Here is a 15,209-nt window from a genome sequence, read left to right on the forward strand (position 1 = left end):
AGGTAAAGAAACAAGTCGTTGTAGACAGACAAAGAGGTAGATAGACAGATGAAAATAACAAAAACGAGAACTTAACACGTACGTGATTCGAACACGCAACCCTCTGATCTGGGTAAGACGCGCTACCGCGTCGCCACCGAATCCACTTAGCCTAGCCGTTCGCACACACGCGGTAGCTTGTTTTGCTCGGCTTTCTGTCGATGAAGCACAGGTAACGAGACAAGTCATTGTAGACAGACAAATAAGTAGATAGACAAATAGATGAAAATAATAAAAAAGAGAATTTGCCCCGTACGTGATTCGAACACGCAACCTTCTGATCTGGAGTCAGACGTGCTACCGCGTCGCCACCGAGTCCGTTAGGTAACCATTCGCACACACGTGGTAGCATGTTTTGCTCGGCCTTCTGTCGATGAAGCACAGGTAAAGGGACAAGTCATTGCAGATAGACAAGTAAGTAGATAGACAGATAGATGAAAATACTAAAAAGAGAATTTTACCCGGACGTGATTCGAACATTTAACCTACTGATCTGGAGTCAGACGCGCTACCGTTGCACCGCCGAGTCCGCTCAGGGCAGCCGTTCACACACACGTGGTAGCATGTTTTGCTCGGCCTTCTGTCGATGAAGCACAGGTAAAGAGACAAGTCATTGTAGACAGACAAATAAGTAGATAGACAGATAGATGAAAATACCAAAAGAAAGAACTTGACATCGATGTGATTCGAACACGCAACCTTCTGATCTGGAGTCAGACGTCCTACCGGGTCGCCACCGATTTGACTTAGTGTAGCCGTTCGCACACACGCAGTAGCATGTATTGCTCGGCCTTCTGTCGATGAAGCATAGGTAAAGAGAGAAGTCATTGTAGACAGACAAATAAGTAGATACACAGATAGATGAAAATAATAAATAAGCGAATTTGACACGGACGTGATTCAAACTCGCAACCTTCTGATCTGGAGGCAGACGTGCTACCGTGTCGCCACCGCGTCCGTTTAGTGTAGCCGTTCGCACACACGTGGTAGCATGATTTGCTCGGCCTTCTGTCGATGAAGCACACCTAAAGAGAAGAGTCATTGTAGACAGACAAATGAGTAGATAGACAGATAGATGAAAATAGTAAAAAAGAGAACATGACCCGAACGTGATTCGAACCTGCAACCTTCTGATCTGGAGTCAGACGTGCTACTGTGTCACCACCGAGTCCACTTTGTGTAGCCGTTCGCACACACGCGGTAGCATGTTTTCCTCGGCCTTCTGTCGATGCAGCACAGGTAAAGAGACAAGTCATTGTAGACAGACAAATAAGTAGATAGACAGATGAAAATAATAAGAAAGAGAATTTGACCCAGACGCGATTCGAACACGCAACCTTCTGATCTCGAGTCGGACGCGCTAACAGTTCGCCACCGAGTCCACTTAGGGTAACCGTTCGCACACACGTGGTAGCATGTTTTGCTCGGCCTTCTATCGATGAAGCACAGGTAAATAAACAAGTCGTTGTAGACAGACAAAGAGGTAGATAGACAGATGAAAAAAACAAAAACGAGAACTTAACATGTACGTGATTCGAACACGCAACCCTCTGATCTGGGTAAGACGCGCTACCGTGTCGCCACCGAATCCACTTAGCCTAGCCGTTCGCACACACGCGGTAGCTTGTTTTGCTCGGCCTTCTGTCGATGAAGCACAGGTAAAGAGACAACTCATTGTAGACAGACAAATAAGTAGATAGACAGATTTATGAAAATAAGAAAGAAGGAAATTTGATCCAGACGTGATTCAAACTCGCAACCTTCTTATCTGTAGTCAGACGCGCTACCGTTGCACCGCCGAGTCCGCTCAGGGCAGCCGTTCACACACACGTGGTAGCATGTTTTGCTCGGCCTTCTGTCGATGAAGCACAGGTAAAGAGACAAGTCATTGTAGACAGACAAATAAGTAGATAGACAGATAGATGAAAATAACAAAAGAAAGAACTTGACATCGATGTGATTCGAACACGCAACCTTCTGATCTGGAGTCAGACGTCCTACCGGGTCGCCACCGATTTGACTTAGTGTAGCCGTTCGCACACACGCAGTAGCATGTATTGCTCGGCCTTCTGTCGATGAAGCATAGGTAAAGAGAGAAGTCATTGTAGACAGACAAATAAGTGGACAGATAGTTGAAAACAATAGAAAAGAGAATTTGACCCCGACGTGATTCGACCACGCAACCTTCTGATCTGGAGTCAGACGCGCTACCGTTGCGCCACCGAGTCCGTTTAGTGTGGCCGTTCGCACACACGTGGTAGCATGTTTTGCTTGGCCTTCTGTCGAGGAAGCACAGCTAAAGAGAAGGGTCATTGTACACAGACAAATAAGTAGATAGACAGATAGATGAAAATAATGAAAAGACACTTTTACCCGGACGTGATTCAAACACGCAAACTTCTGCTCTGGTGTCAGACGTGCTACCGTGTCGCCATCGAATCCGCTTAGGGTAGCCGTTCGCACACACGCGGTAGCATGATTTGCTCGGCCTTCTGTCGATGAAACACAGGTAAAGAGACAAGTCTTTGTAGACAGACAAATAAGTAGATACACAGATAGATGAAAATAATAAATAAGCGAATTTGACACGGACGTGATTCAAACTCGCAACCTTCTGATCTGGAGGCAGACGTGCTACCGTGTCGCCACCGCGTCCGTTTAGTGTAGCCGTTCGCACACACGTGGTAGCATGATTTGCTCGGCCTTCTGTCGATGAAGCACACCTAAAGAGAAGAGTCATTGTAGACAGACAAATGAGTAGATAGACAGATAGATGAAAATAGTAAAAAAGAGAACATGACCCGAACGTGATTCGAACCTGCAACCTTCTGATCTGGAGTCAGACGTGCTACTGTGTCACCACCGAGTCCACTTTGTGTAGCCGTTCGCACACACGCGGTAGCATGTTTTGCTCGGCCTTCGGTCGATGCAGCACAGGTAAAGAGACAAGTCATTGTAGACAGACAAATAAGTAGATAGACAGATGAAAATAATAAGAAAGAGAATTTGACCCAGACGCGATTCGAACACGCAACCTTCTGATCTCGAGTCGGACGCGCTAACAGTTCGCCACCGAGTCCACTTAGGGTAACCGTTCGCACACACGTGCTAGCATGTTTTGCTCGGCCTTCTATCGATGAAGCACAGGTAAATAAACAAGTCGTTGTAGACAGACAAAGAGGTAGATAGACAGATGAAAAAAACAAAAACGAGAACTTAACATGTACGTGAATCGAACACGCAACCCTCTGATCTGGGTAAGACGCGCTACCGTGTCGCCACCGAATCCACTTAGCCTAGCCGTTCGCACACACGCGGTAGCTTGTTTTGCTCGGCCTTCTGTCGATGAAGCACAGGTAAAGAGACAAGTCATTGTAGACAGACAAATAAGTAGATAGACAGATTTATGAAAATAAGAAAGAAGGAAATTTGATCCAGACGTGATTCAAACTCGCAACCTTCTTATCTGTAGTCAGACATGCTAACATGTCGCCACCGAGTCCGTTTAGTGTGGCCGTTCGCACACACGTGGTAGCATGTTTTACTTGGCCTTCTGTCGAGGAAGCACAGCTAAAGAGAAGAGTCATTGTAGACAGACAAATAAGTAGATAGACAGATAGATGAAAATAATAAAAAGAGACTTTTACCCGGACGTGATTCGAACACGCAACCTTCTGATCTGGAGTCAGACGTGCTACCGTGTCGCCATCGAATCTGCTTAGGGTAGCCGTTCGCACACACGCGGTAGCATGATTTGCTCGGTCTTCTGTCGATGAAGCACAGGTAAAGAGACAAGTCTTTGTAGACAGACAAATAAGTAGATACACAGATAGATGAAAATAATAAATAAGCGAATTTGACCCAGACGTGATTCAAACTCGCAACCTTCTGATCTGGAGTCAGACGTGCTGCCGTGTCGCCACCGCGTCCACTTTGTGTAGCCATTCGCACACACGCGGTAGCATGTTTTGCTCGGCCTTCTGTCGATGCAGCACAGGTAAAGAGACAAGTCATTGTAGACAGACAAATAAGTAGATAGACAGATGAAAATAATAAGAAAGGGAATTTGACCCGGACGCGATTCGAACACGCAACCTTCTGATTTCGAGTCGGACGCGCTAACAGTTCGCCACCGAGTCCACTTAGGGTAGCCGTTCGCACACACGTGGTAGCATGTTTTGCTCGGCCTTCTATCGATGAAGCACAGGTAAAGAAACAAGTCGTTGTAGACAGACAAAGAGGTAGATAGACAGATGAAAATAACAAAAACGAGAACTTAACACGTACGTGAGTCGAACACGCAACCCTCTGATCTGGGTAAGACGCGCTACCGCGTCGCCACCGAATCCACTTAGCCTAGCCGTTCGCACACACGCGGTAGCTTGTTTTGCTCGGCTTTCTGTCGATGAAGCACAGGTAACGAGACAAGTCATTGTAGACAGACAAATAGGTAGATAGACAAATAGATGAAAATAATAAAAAAGAGAATTTGCCCCGGACGTGATTCGAACACGCAACCTTCTGATCTGGAGTCAGACGTGCTACCGCGTCGCCACCGAGTCCGTTAGGTAACCATTCGCACACACGTGGTAGCATGTTTTGCTCGGCCTTCTGTCGATGAAGCACAGGTAAAGGGACAAGTCATTGCAGATAGACAAATAAGTAGATAGACAGATAGATGAAAATACTAAAAAGAGAATTTTACCCGGACGTGATTCGAACATTTAACCTACTGATCTGGAGTCAGACGCGCTACCGTTGCACCGCCGAGTCCGCTCAGGGCAGCCGTTCACACACACGTGGTAGCATGTTTTGCTCGGCCTTCTGTCGATGAAGCACAGGTAAAGAGACAAGTCATTGTAGACAGACAAATAAGTAGATAGACAGATAGATGAAAATAACAAAAGAAAGAACTTGACATCGATGTGATTCGAACACGCAACCTTCTGATCTGGAGTCAGACGTCCTACCGGGTCGCCACCGATTTGACTTAGTGTAGCCGTTCGCACACACGCAGTAGCATGTATTGCTCGGCCTTCTGTCGATGAAGCATAGGTAAAGAGAGAAGTCATTGTAGACAGACAAATAAGTAGATACACAGATAGATGAAAATAATAAATAAGCGAATTTGACACGGACGTGATTCAAACTCGCAACCTTCTGATCTGGAGGCAGACGTGCTACCGTGTCGCCACCGCGTCCGTTTAGTGTAGCCGTTCGCACACACGTGGTAGCATGATTTGCTCGGCCTTCTGTCGATGAAGCACACCTAAAGAGAAGAGTCATTGTAGACAGACAAATGAGTAGATAGACAGATAGATGAAAATAGTAAAAAAGAGAACATGACCCGAACGTGATTCGAACCTGCAACCTTCTGATCTGGAGTCAGACGTGCTACTGTGTCACCACCGAGTCCACTTTGTGTAGCCGTTCGCACACACGCGGTAGCATGTTTTGCTCGGCCTTCTGTCGATGCAGCACAGGTAAAGAGACAAGTCATTGTAGACAGATAAATAAGTAGATAGACAGATGAAAATAATAAGAAAGAGAATTTGACCCAGACGCGATTCGAACACGCAACCTTCTGATCTCGAGTCGGACGCGCTAACAGTTCGCCACCGAGTCCACTTAGGGTAACCGTTCGCACACACGTGGTAGCATGTTTTGCTCGGCCTTCTATCGATGAAGCACAGGTAAATAAACAAGTCGTTGTAGACAGACAAAGAGGTAGATAGACAGATTAAAAAAACAAAAACGAGAACTTAACATGTACGTGATTCGAACACGCAACCCTCTGATCTGGGTAAGACGCGCTACCGTGTCGCCACCGAATCCACTTAGCCTAGCCGTTCGCACACACGCGGTAGCTTGTTTTGCTCGGCCTTCTGTCGATGAAGCACAGGTAAAGAGACAACTCATTGTAGACAGACAAATAAGTAGATAGACAGATTTATGAAAATAAGAAAGAAGGAAATTTGATCCAGACGTGATTCAAACTCGCAACCTTCTTATCTGTAGTCAGACATGCTAACATGTCGCCACCGAGTCCGTTTAGTGTGGCCGTTCGCACACACGTGGTAGCATGTTTTACTTGGCCTTCTGTCGAGGAAGCACAGCTAAAGAGAAGAGTCATTGTAGACAGACAAATAAGTAGATAGACAGATAGATGAAAATAATAAAAAGAGACTTTTACCCGGACGTGATTCGAACACGCAACCTTCTGATCTGGAGTCAGACGTGCTACCGTGTCGCCATCGAATCTGCTTAGGGTAGCCGTTCGCACACACGCGGTAGCATGATTTGCTCGGCCTTCTGTCGATGAAGCACAGGTAAAGAGACAAGTCTTTGTAGACAGACAAATAAGTAGATACACAGATAGATGAAAATAATAAATAAGCGAATTTGACCCAGACGTGATTCAAACTCGCAACCTTCTGATCTGGAGTCAGACGTGCTGCCGTGTCGCCACCGCGTCCACTTTGTGTAGCCATTCGCACACACGCGGTAGCATGTTTTGCTCGGCCTTCTGTCGATGCAGCACAGGTAAAGAGACAAGTCATTGTAGACAGACAAATAAGTAGATAGACAGATGAAAATAATAAGAAAGGGAATTTGACCCGGACGCGATTCGAACACGCAACCTTCTGATTTCGAGTCGGACGCGCTAACTGTTCGCCACCGAGTCCACTTATGGTAGCCGTTCGCACACACGTGGTAGCATGTTTTGCTCGGCCTTCTATCGATGAAGCACAGGTAAAGAAACAAGTCGTTGTAGACAGACAAAGAGGTAGATAGACAGATGAAAATATCAAAAACGAGAACTTAACACGTATGTGATTCGAACACGCAACCCTCTGATCTGGGTAAGACGCGCTACCGCGTCGCCACCGAATCCACTTAGCCTAGCCGTTCGCACACACGCGGTAGCTTGTTTTGCTCGGCTTTCTGTCGATGAAGCACAGGTAACGAGACAAGTCATTGTAGACAGACAAATAAGTAGATAGACAAATAGATGAAAATAATAAAAAAGAGAATTTGCCCCGGACGTGATTCGAACACGCAACCTTCTGATCTGGAGTCAGACGTGCTACCGCGTCGCCACCGAGTCCGTTAGGTAACCATTCGCACACACGTGGTAGCATGTTTTGCTCGGCCTTCTGTCGATAAAGCACAGGTAAAGGGACAAGTCATTGCAGATAGACAAATAAGTAGATAGACAGATAGATGAAAATACTAAAAAGAGAATTTTACCCGGACGTGATTCGAACATTTAACCTACTGATCTGGAGTCAGACGCGCTACTGTTGCACCGCCGAGTCCGCTCAGGGCAAACGTTCACACACACGTGGTAGCATGTTTTGCTCGGCCTTCTGTCGATGAAGCACAGGTAAAGAGACAAGTCATTGTAGACAGACAAATAAGTAGATAGACAGATAGATGAAAATAACAAAAGAAAGAACTTGACATCGATGTGATTCGAACACGCAACCTTCTGATCTGGAGTCAGACGTCCTACCGGGTCGCCACCGATTTGACTTAGTGTAGCCGTTCGCACACACGCAGTAGCATGTATTGCTCGGCCTTCTGTCGATGAAGCATAGGTAAAGAGAGAAGTCATTGTAGACAGACAAATAAGTAGATACACAGATAGATGAAAATAATAAATAAGCGAATTTGACACGGACGTGATTCAAACTCGCAACCTTCTGATCTGGAGGCAGACGTGCTACCGTGTCGCCACCGCGTCCGTTTAGTGTAGCCGTTCGCACACACGTGGTAGCATGATTTGCTCGGCCTTCTGTCGATGAAGCACACCTAAAGAGAAGAGTCATTGTAGACAGACAAATGAGTAGATAGACAGATAGATGAAAATAGTAAAAAAGAGAACATGACCCGAACGTGATTCGAACCTGCAACCTTCTGATCTGGAGTCAGACGTGCTACTGTGTCACCACCGAGTCCACTTTGTGTAGCCGTTCGCACACACGCGGTAGCATGTTTTGCTCGGCCTTCTGTCGATGCAGCACAGGTAAAGAGACAAGTCATTGTAGACAGATAAATAAGTAGATAGACAGATGAAAATAATAAGAAAGAGAATTTGACCCAGACGCGATTCGAACACGCAACCTTCTGATCTCGAGTCGGACGCGCTAACAGTTCGCCACCGAGTCCACTTAGGGTAACCGTTCGCACACACGTGGTAGCATGTTTTGCTCGGCCTTCTATCGATGAAGCACAGGTAAATAAACAAGTCGTTGTAGACAGACAAAGAGGTAGATAGACAGATTAAAAAAACAAAAACGAGAACTTAACATGTACGTGATTCGAACACGCAACCCTCTGATCTGGGTAAGACGCGCTACCGTGTCGCCACCGAATCCACTTAGCCTAGCCGTTCGCACACACGCGGTAGCTTGTTTTGCTCGGCCTTCTGTCGATGAAGCACAGGTAAAGAGACAACTCATTGTAGACAGACAAATAAGTAGATAGACAGATTTATGAAAATAAGAAAGAAGGAAATTTGATCCAGACGTGATTCAAACTCGCAACCTTCTTATCTGTAGTCAGACATGCTAACATGTCGCCACCGAGTCCGTTTAGTGTGGCCGTTCGCACACACGTGGTAGCATGTTTTACTTGGCCTTCTGTCGAGGAAGCACAGCTAAAGAGAAGAGTCATTGTAGACAGACAAATAAGTAGATAGACAGATAGATGAAAATAATAAAAAGAGACTTTTACCCGGACGTGATTCGAACACGCAACCTTCTGATCTGGAGTCAGACGTGCTACCGTGTCGCCATCGAATCTGCTTAGGGTAGCCGTTCGCACACACGCGGTAGCATGATTTGCTCGGCCTTCTGTCGATGAAGCACAGGTAAAGAGACAAGTCTTTGTAGACAGACAAATAAGTAGATACACAGATAGATGAAAATAATAAATAAGCGAATTTGACCCAGACGTGATTCAAACTCGCAACCTTCTGATCTGGAGTCAGACGTGCTGCCGTGTCGCCACCGCGTCCACTTTGTGTAGCCATTCGCACACACGCGGTAGCATGTTTTGCTCGGCCTTCTGTCGATGCAGCACAGGTAAAGAGACAAGTCATTGTAGACAGACAAATAAGTAGATAGACAGATGAAAATAATAAGAAAGGGAATTTGACCCGGACGCGATTCGAACACGCAACCTTCTGATTTCGAGTCGGACGCGCTAACTGTTCGCCACCGAGTCCACTTATGGTAGCCGTTCGCACACACGTGGTAGCATGTTTTGCTCGGCCTTCTATCGATGAAGCACAGGTAAAGAAACAAGTCGTTGTAGACAGACAAAGAGGTAGATAGACAGATGAAAATATCAAAAACGAGAACTTAACACGTATGTGATTCGAACACGCAACCCTCTGATCTGGGTAAGACGCGCTACCGCGTCGCCACCGAATCCACTTAGCCTAGCCGTTCGCACACACGCGGTAGCTTGTTTTGCTCGGCTTTCTGTCGATGAAGCACAGGTAACGAGACAAGTCATTGTAGACAGACAAATAAGTAGATAGACAAATAGATGAAAATAATAAAAAAGAGAATTTGCCCCGGACGTGATTCGAACACGCAACCTTCTGATCTGGAGTCAGACGTGCTACCGCGTCGCCACCGAGTCCGTTAGGTAACCATTCGCACACACGTGGTAGCATGTTTTGCTCGGCCTTCTGTCGATAAAGCACAGGTAAAGGGACAAGTCATTGCAGATAGACAAATAAGTAGATAGACAGATAGATGAAAATACTAAAAAGAGAATTTTACCCGGACGTGATTCGAACATTTAACCTACTGATCTGGAGTCAGACGCGCTACTGTTGCACCGCCGAGTCCGCTCAGGGCAAACGTTCACACACACGTGGTAGCATGTTTTGCTCGGCCTTCTGTCGATGAAGCACAGGTAAAGAGACAAGTCATTGTAGACAGACAAATAAGTAGATAGACAGATAGATGAAAATAACAAAAGAAAGAACTTGACATCGATGTGATTCGAACACGCAACCTTCTGATCTGGAGTCAGACGTCCTACCGGGTCGCCACCGATTTGACTTAGTGTAGCCGTTCGCACACACGCAGTAGCATGTATTGCTCGGCCTTCTGTCGATGAAGCATAGGTAAAGAGAGAAGTCATTGTAGACAGACAAATAAGTAGACAGATAGTTTAAAACAATAGAAAAGAGAATTTGACCCCGACGTGATTCGACCACGCAACCTTCTGATCTGGAGTCAGACGCGCTACCGTTGCGCCACCGAGTCCGTTTAGTGTGGCCGTTCGCACACACGTGCTAGCATGTTTTGCTTGGCCTTCTGTCGAGGAAGCACAGCTAAACAGAAGAGTCATTGTACACAGACCAATAAGTAGATAGACAGATAGATGAAAATAATGAAAAGACACTTTTACCCGGACGTGATTCAAACACGCAAACTTCTGATCTGGTGTCAGACGTGCTACCGTGTCGCCATCGAATCCGCTTAGGGTAGCCGTTCGCACACACGCTTTAGCATGATTTGCTCGGCCTTCTGTCGATGAAACACAGGTAAAGAGACAAGTCTTTGTAGACAGACAAATAAGTAGATACACAGATAGATGAAAATAATAAATAAGCGAATTTGACACGGATGTGATTCAAACTCGCAACCTTCTGATCTGGAGGCAGACGTGCTACCGTGTCGCCACCGCGTCCGTTTAGGGTAGCCGTTCGCACACACGTGGTAGCATGATTTGCTCGGCCTTCTGTCGATGAAGCACACCTAAAGAGAAGAGTCATTGTAGACAGACAAATGAGTAGATAGACAGATAGATGAAAATAGTAAAAAAGAGAACATGACCCGAACGTGATTCGAACCTGCAACCTTCTGATCTGGAGTCAGACGTGCTACTGTGTCACCACCGAGTCCACATTGTGTAGCCGTTCGCACACACGCGGTAGCATGTTTTGCTCGGCCTTCTGTCGATGCAGCACAGGTAAAGAGACAAGTCATTGTAGACAGACAAATAAGTAGATAGACAGATGAAAATAATAAGAAAGAGAATTTGACCCAGACGGGATTCGAACACGCAACCTTCTGATCTCGAGTCGGACGCGCTAACAGTTCGCCACCGAGTCCACTTAGGGTAACCGTTCGCACACACGTGGTAGCGTGTTTTGCTCGGCCTTCTATCGATGAAGCACAGGTAAATAAACAAGTCGTTGTAGACAGACAAAGAGGTAGATAGACAGATGAAAAAAACAAAAACGAGAACTTAACATGTACGTGATTCGAACACGCAACCCTCTGATCTGGGTAAGACGCGCTACCGTGTCGCCACCGAATCCACTTAGCCTAGCCGTTCGCACACACGCGGTAGCTTGTTTTGCTCGGCTTTCTGTCGATGAAGCACAGGTAACGAGACAAGTCATTGTAGACAGACAAATAAGTAGACAGACAAATAGATGAAAATAATAAAAAAGAGAATTTGACCCGGACGTGATTCGAACACGCAACCTTCTGATCTGGAGTCAGACGTGCTACCGTGTCGCCACCGAGTCCACTTAGCGAAGCCGTTCGTACACACGCGGTAGCATGTTTCGCTCGGCGTTCTGTCGATGAAGCACAGGTAAAGAGACAAGTCATCGTAGACAGACAAATCAAAAGATAAATAGATGAAAATAATAAAAAAGAGAATTTGACCAGGACGTGATTCGAACACGCAACCTGATCTGGAGTCAGACGTGCTACCGTGTCGCCACCGAGTCCGTTAGGTAACCATTCGCCCACACGTGGTAGCATGTTTTGCTCGGCCTTCTGTCGATGAAGCACAGGTAAAGAGACAAGTCATTGTAGACATACAGATAAGTAGATAGACAGTTAGATGAAAATATTAAAAAAGAGGATTTGACCCGGACGTGATTCGAACACGCAGCCTTGTGATCTGGAGTCAGACGTGCTACCGTATCGCCACACAGTACACTTAGTGTAGCCGTTCGCACACATGCGGTAGCATGTTTTGCTCGGCCTTCTGTCGATGAAGCACAGGTAAAGGGACAAGTCATTGCAGACAGAGAAATAAGTAGATAGACAGATAGATGAAAATACTAAAAAGAGAGTTTGACACGGACGTGATTAGAACACGCAACCTTCTGATCTGGAATCAAACGTGCTAAAGTTGCGCCACCGAGTCCGCTTAGGGTAGCCGTTCGCACACACGTGGTAGCATGTTTTGCACGGCCTTATGTCGATGAAGCACAGGTAAAGGGACAAGTCATTTTAGACAGACAAAAAAGTAGATAGACAGATAGATGAAAATAATAAAAAGAGAATTTGACCCGGACGTGATTCGAACATTTAACCCACTGATCTGGAGTCAGACGCGCTACCGTAGACCTCCGAGTCCGCTCAGGGCAGCCGTTCGCACACACGTGGTAGCATGTTTTGCTCGGCCTTCTGTCGATGAAGCACAGGTAAAGAGACAAGTCATTGTAGACAGACAAATAAGTAGATAGACAGATAGATGAAAATAACAAAAGAGAGAACTTCACATCGACGTGATTCGAACACGCAACCTTCTGATCTGGAGTCAGACGTCCTACCGGGTCGCCACCGAGCTGACTTAGTGTAGCCGTGCGCACACACGCAGTAGCATGTATTGCTCGGCCTTCTGTCGATGAAGCATAGGTTAAGAGAGAAGTCATTGTAGACAGACAAATAGGTAGACAGATAGTTGAAAACAATAAAAAAGAGAATTTGACCCCGGCGTGATTCGAACACGCAACCTTCTGACCTGGAGTCAGACGCGCTACCGTTAAGCCACCGAGTCCGCTAAGGGTAGCCGTTCGCACACACGTGGTAGCATGTGTTCTCGGCCTTCTGTCGATGAAGCACAGGTAAAGAGACAAGTCATTGTAGACAGACAAATAAGTAGATAGACAGAATGATGAAAATAAGAAAAAAGAAAATTTGATCCAGACGTGATTCAAGCTCGCAACCTTCTGATGTGTAGTCAGACATGCTAACACGTCGCCACCGAGTCCGTTTTGGGTGGCCGTTCGCAAACATGTGGTAGCATGTTTTGCTCGGCCTTCTGTCGAGGAAGCACAGGTAAAGAGACAAGTCATTGTAGACAGACAAATAAGTAGATAGACAGATGAAAATAATAAGAAAGGGAATTTGACCCGGACGCGATTCGAACACGCAACCTTCTGATTTCGAGTCGGACGCGCTAACAGTTCGCCACCGAGTCCACTTAGGGTAGCCGTTCGCACACACGTGGTAGCATGTTTTGCTCGGCCTTCTATCGATGAAGCAAGGGTAAAGAAACAAGTCGTTGTAGACAGACAAAGAGGTAGATAGACAGATGAAAATAACAAAAACGAGAACTTAACACGTACGTGATTCGAACACGCAACCCTCTGATCTGGGTAAGACGCGCTACCGTGTCGCCACCGAATCCACTTAGCCTAGCCGTTCGCACACACGCGGTAGCTTGTTTTGCTCGGCTTTCTGTCGATGAAGCACAGGTAACGAGACAAGTCATTGTAGACAGACAAATAAGTAGATAGACAAATAGATGAAAATAATAAAAAAGAGAATTTGCCCCGGACGTGATTCGAACACGCAACCTTCTGATCTGGAGTCAGACGTGCTACCGCGTCGCCACCGAGTCCGTTAGGTAACCATTCGCACACACGTGGTAGCATGTTTTGCTCGGCCTTCTGTCGATGAAGCACAGGTAAAGGGACAAGTCATTGCAGATAGACAAATAAGTAGATAGACAGATAGATGAAAATACTAAAAAGAGAATTTTACCCGGACGTGATTCGAACATTTAACCTACTGATCTGGAGTCAGACGCGCTACCGTTGCACCGCCGAGTCCGCTCAGGGCAGCCGTTCACACACACGTGGTAGCATGTTTTGCTCGGCCTTCTGTCGATGAAGCACAGGTAAAGAGACAAGTCATTGTAGACTGACAAATAAGTAGATAGACAGATAGATGAAAATAACAAAAGAAAGAACTTGACATCGATGTGATTCGAACACGCAACCTTCTGATCTGGAGTCAGACGTCCTACCGGGTCGCCACCGATTTGACTTAGTGTAGCCGTTCGCACACACGCAGTAGCATGTATTGCTCGGCCTTCTGTCGATGAAGCATAGGTAAAGAGAGAAGTCATTGTAGACAGACAAATAAGTAGACAGATAGTTGAAAACAATAGAAAAGAGAATTTGACCCCGACGTGATTCGACCACGCAACCTTCTGATCTGGAGTCAGACGCGCTACCGTTGCGCCACCGAGTCCGTTTAGTGTGGCCGTTCGCACACACGTGGTAGCATGTTTTGCTTGGCCTTCTGTCGAGGAAGCACAGCTAAAGAGAAGAGTCATTGTACACAGACAAATAAGTAGATAGACAGATAGATGAAAATAATGAAAAGACACTTTTACCCGGACGTGATTCAAACACGCAAACTTCTGATCTGGTGTCAGACGTGCTACCGTGTCGCCATCGAATCCGCTTAGGGTAGCCGTTCGCACACACGCGGTAGCATGATTTGCTCGGCCTTCTGTCGATGAAACACAGGTAAAGAGACAAGTCTTTGTAGACAGACAAATAAGTAGATACACAGATAGATGAAAATAATAAATAAGCGAATTTGACACGGACGTGATTCAAACTCGCAACCTTCTGATCTGGAGGCAGACGTGCTACCGTGTCGCCACCGCGTCCGTTTAGGGTAGCCGTTCGCACACACGTGGTAGCATGATTTGCTCGGCCTTCTGTCGATGAAGCACACCTAAAGAGAAGAGTCATTGTAGACAGACAAATGAGTAGATAGACAGATAGATGAAAATAGTAAAAAAGAGAACATGACCCGAACGTGATTCGAACCTGCAACCTTCTGATCTGGAGTCAGACGTGCTACTGTGTCACCACCGAGTCCACTTTGTGTAGCCGTTCGCACACACGCGGTAGCATGTTTTGCTCGGCCTTCTGTCGATGCAGCACAGGTAAAAGACAAGTCATTGTAGACAGACAAATAAGTAGATAGACAGATGAAAATAATAAGAAAGAGAATTTGACCCAGACGCGATTCGAACACGCAACCATCTGATCTCGAGTCGGACGCGCTAACAGTTCGCCACCGAGTCCACTTAGG

General features: G+C 46.2%; 3 non-coding genes across 3 annotated transcripts; all 3 read right to left on the minus strand.

Moving 5' to 3' along the window:
* Positions 1-2,195: 2,195 nt before the first annotated feature.
* TRNAW-CCA (transfer RNA tryptophan (anticodon CCA)) lies at positions 2,196-2,267 on the minus strand. Its single transcript has one exon. It is a non-coding gene; the product is annotated as a tRNA-Trp (tRNA).
* Positions 2,268-10,256: 7,989 nt separating this feature from the next.
* TRNAW-CCA (transfer RNA tryptophan (anticodon CCA)) lies at positions 10,257-10,328 on the minus strand. Its single transcript has one exon. It is a non-coding gene; the product is annotated as a tRNA-Trp (tRNA).
* Positions 10,329-14,279: 3,951 nt separating this feature from the next.
* TRNAW-CCA (transfer RNA tryptophan (anticodon CCA)) lies at positions 14,280-14,351 on the minus strand. The gene has a single exon. It is a non-coding gene; the product is annotated as a tRNA-Trp (tRNA).
* Positions 14,352-15,209: the final 858 nt, after the last annotated feature.

This window comes from Rhipicephalus microplus, chromosome 5 (genome assembly GCF_043290135.1).
Source record: "Rhipicephalus microplus isolate Deutch F79 chromosome 5, USDA_Rmic, whole genome shotgun sequence".
Lineage (NCBI taxonomy): Eukaryota > Metazoa > Arthropoda > Arachnida > Ixodida > Ixodidae > Rhipicephalus > Rhipicephalus microplus.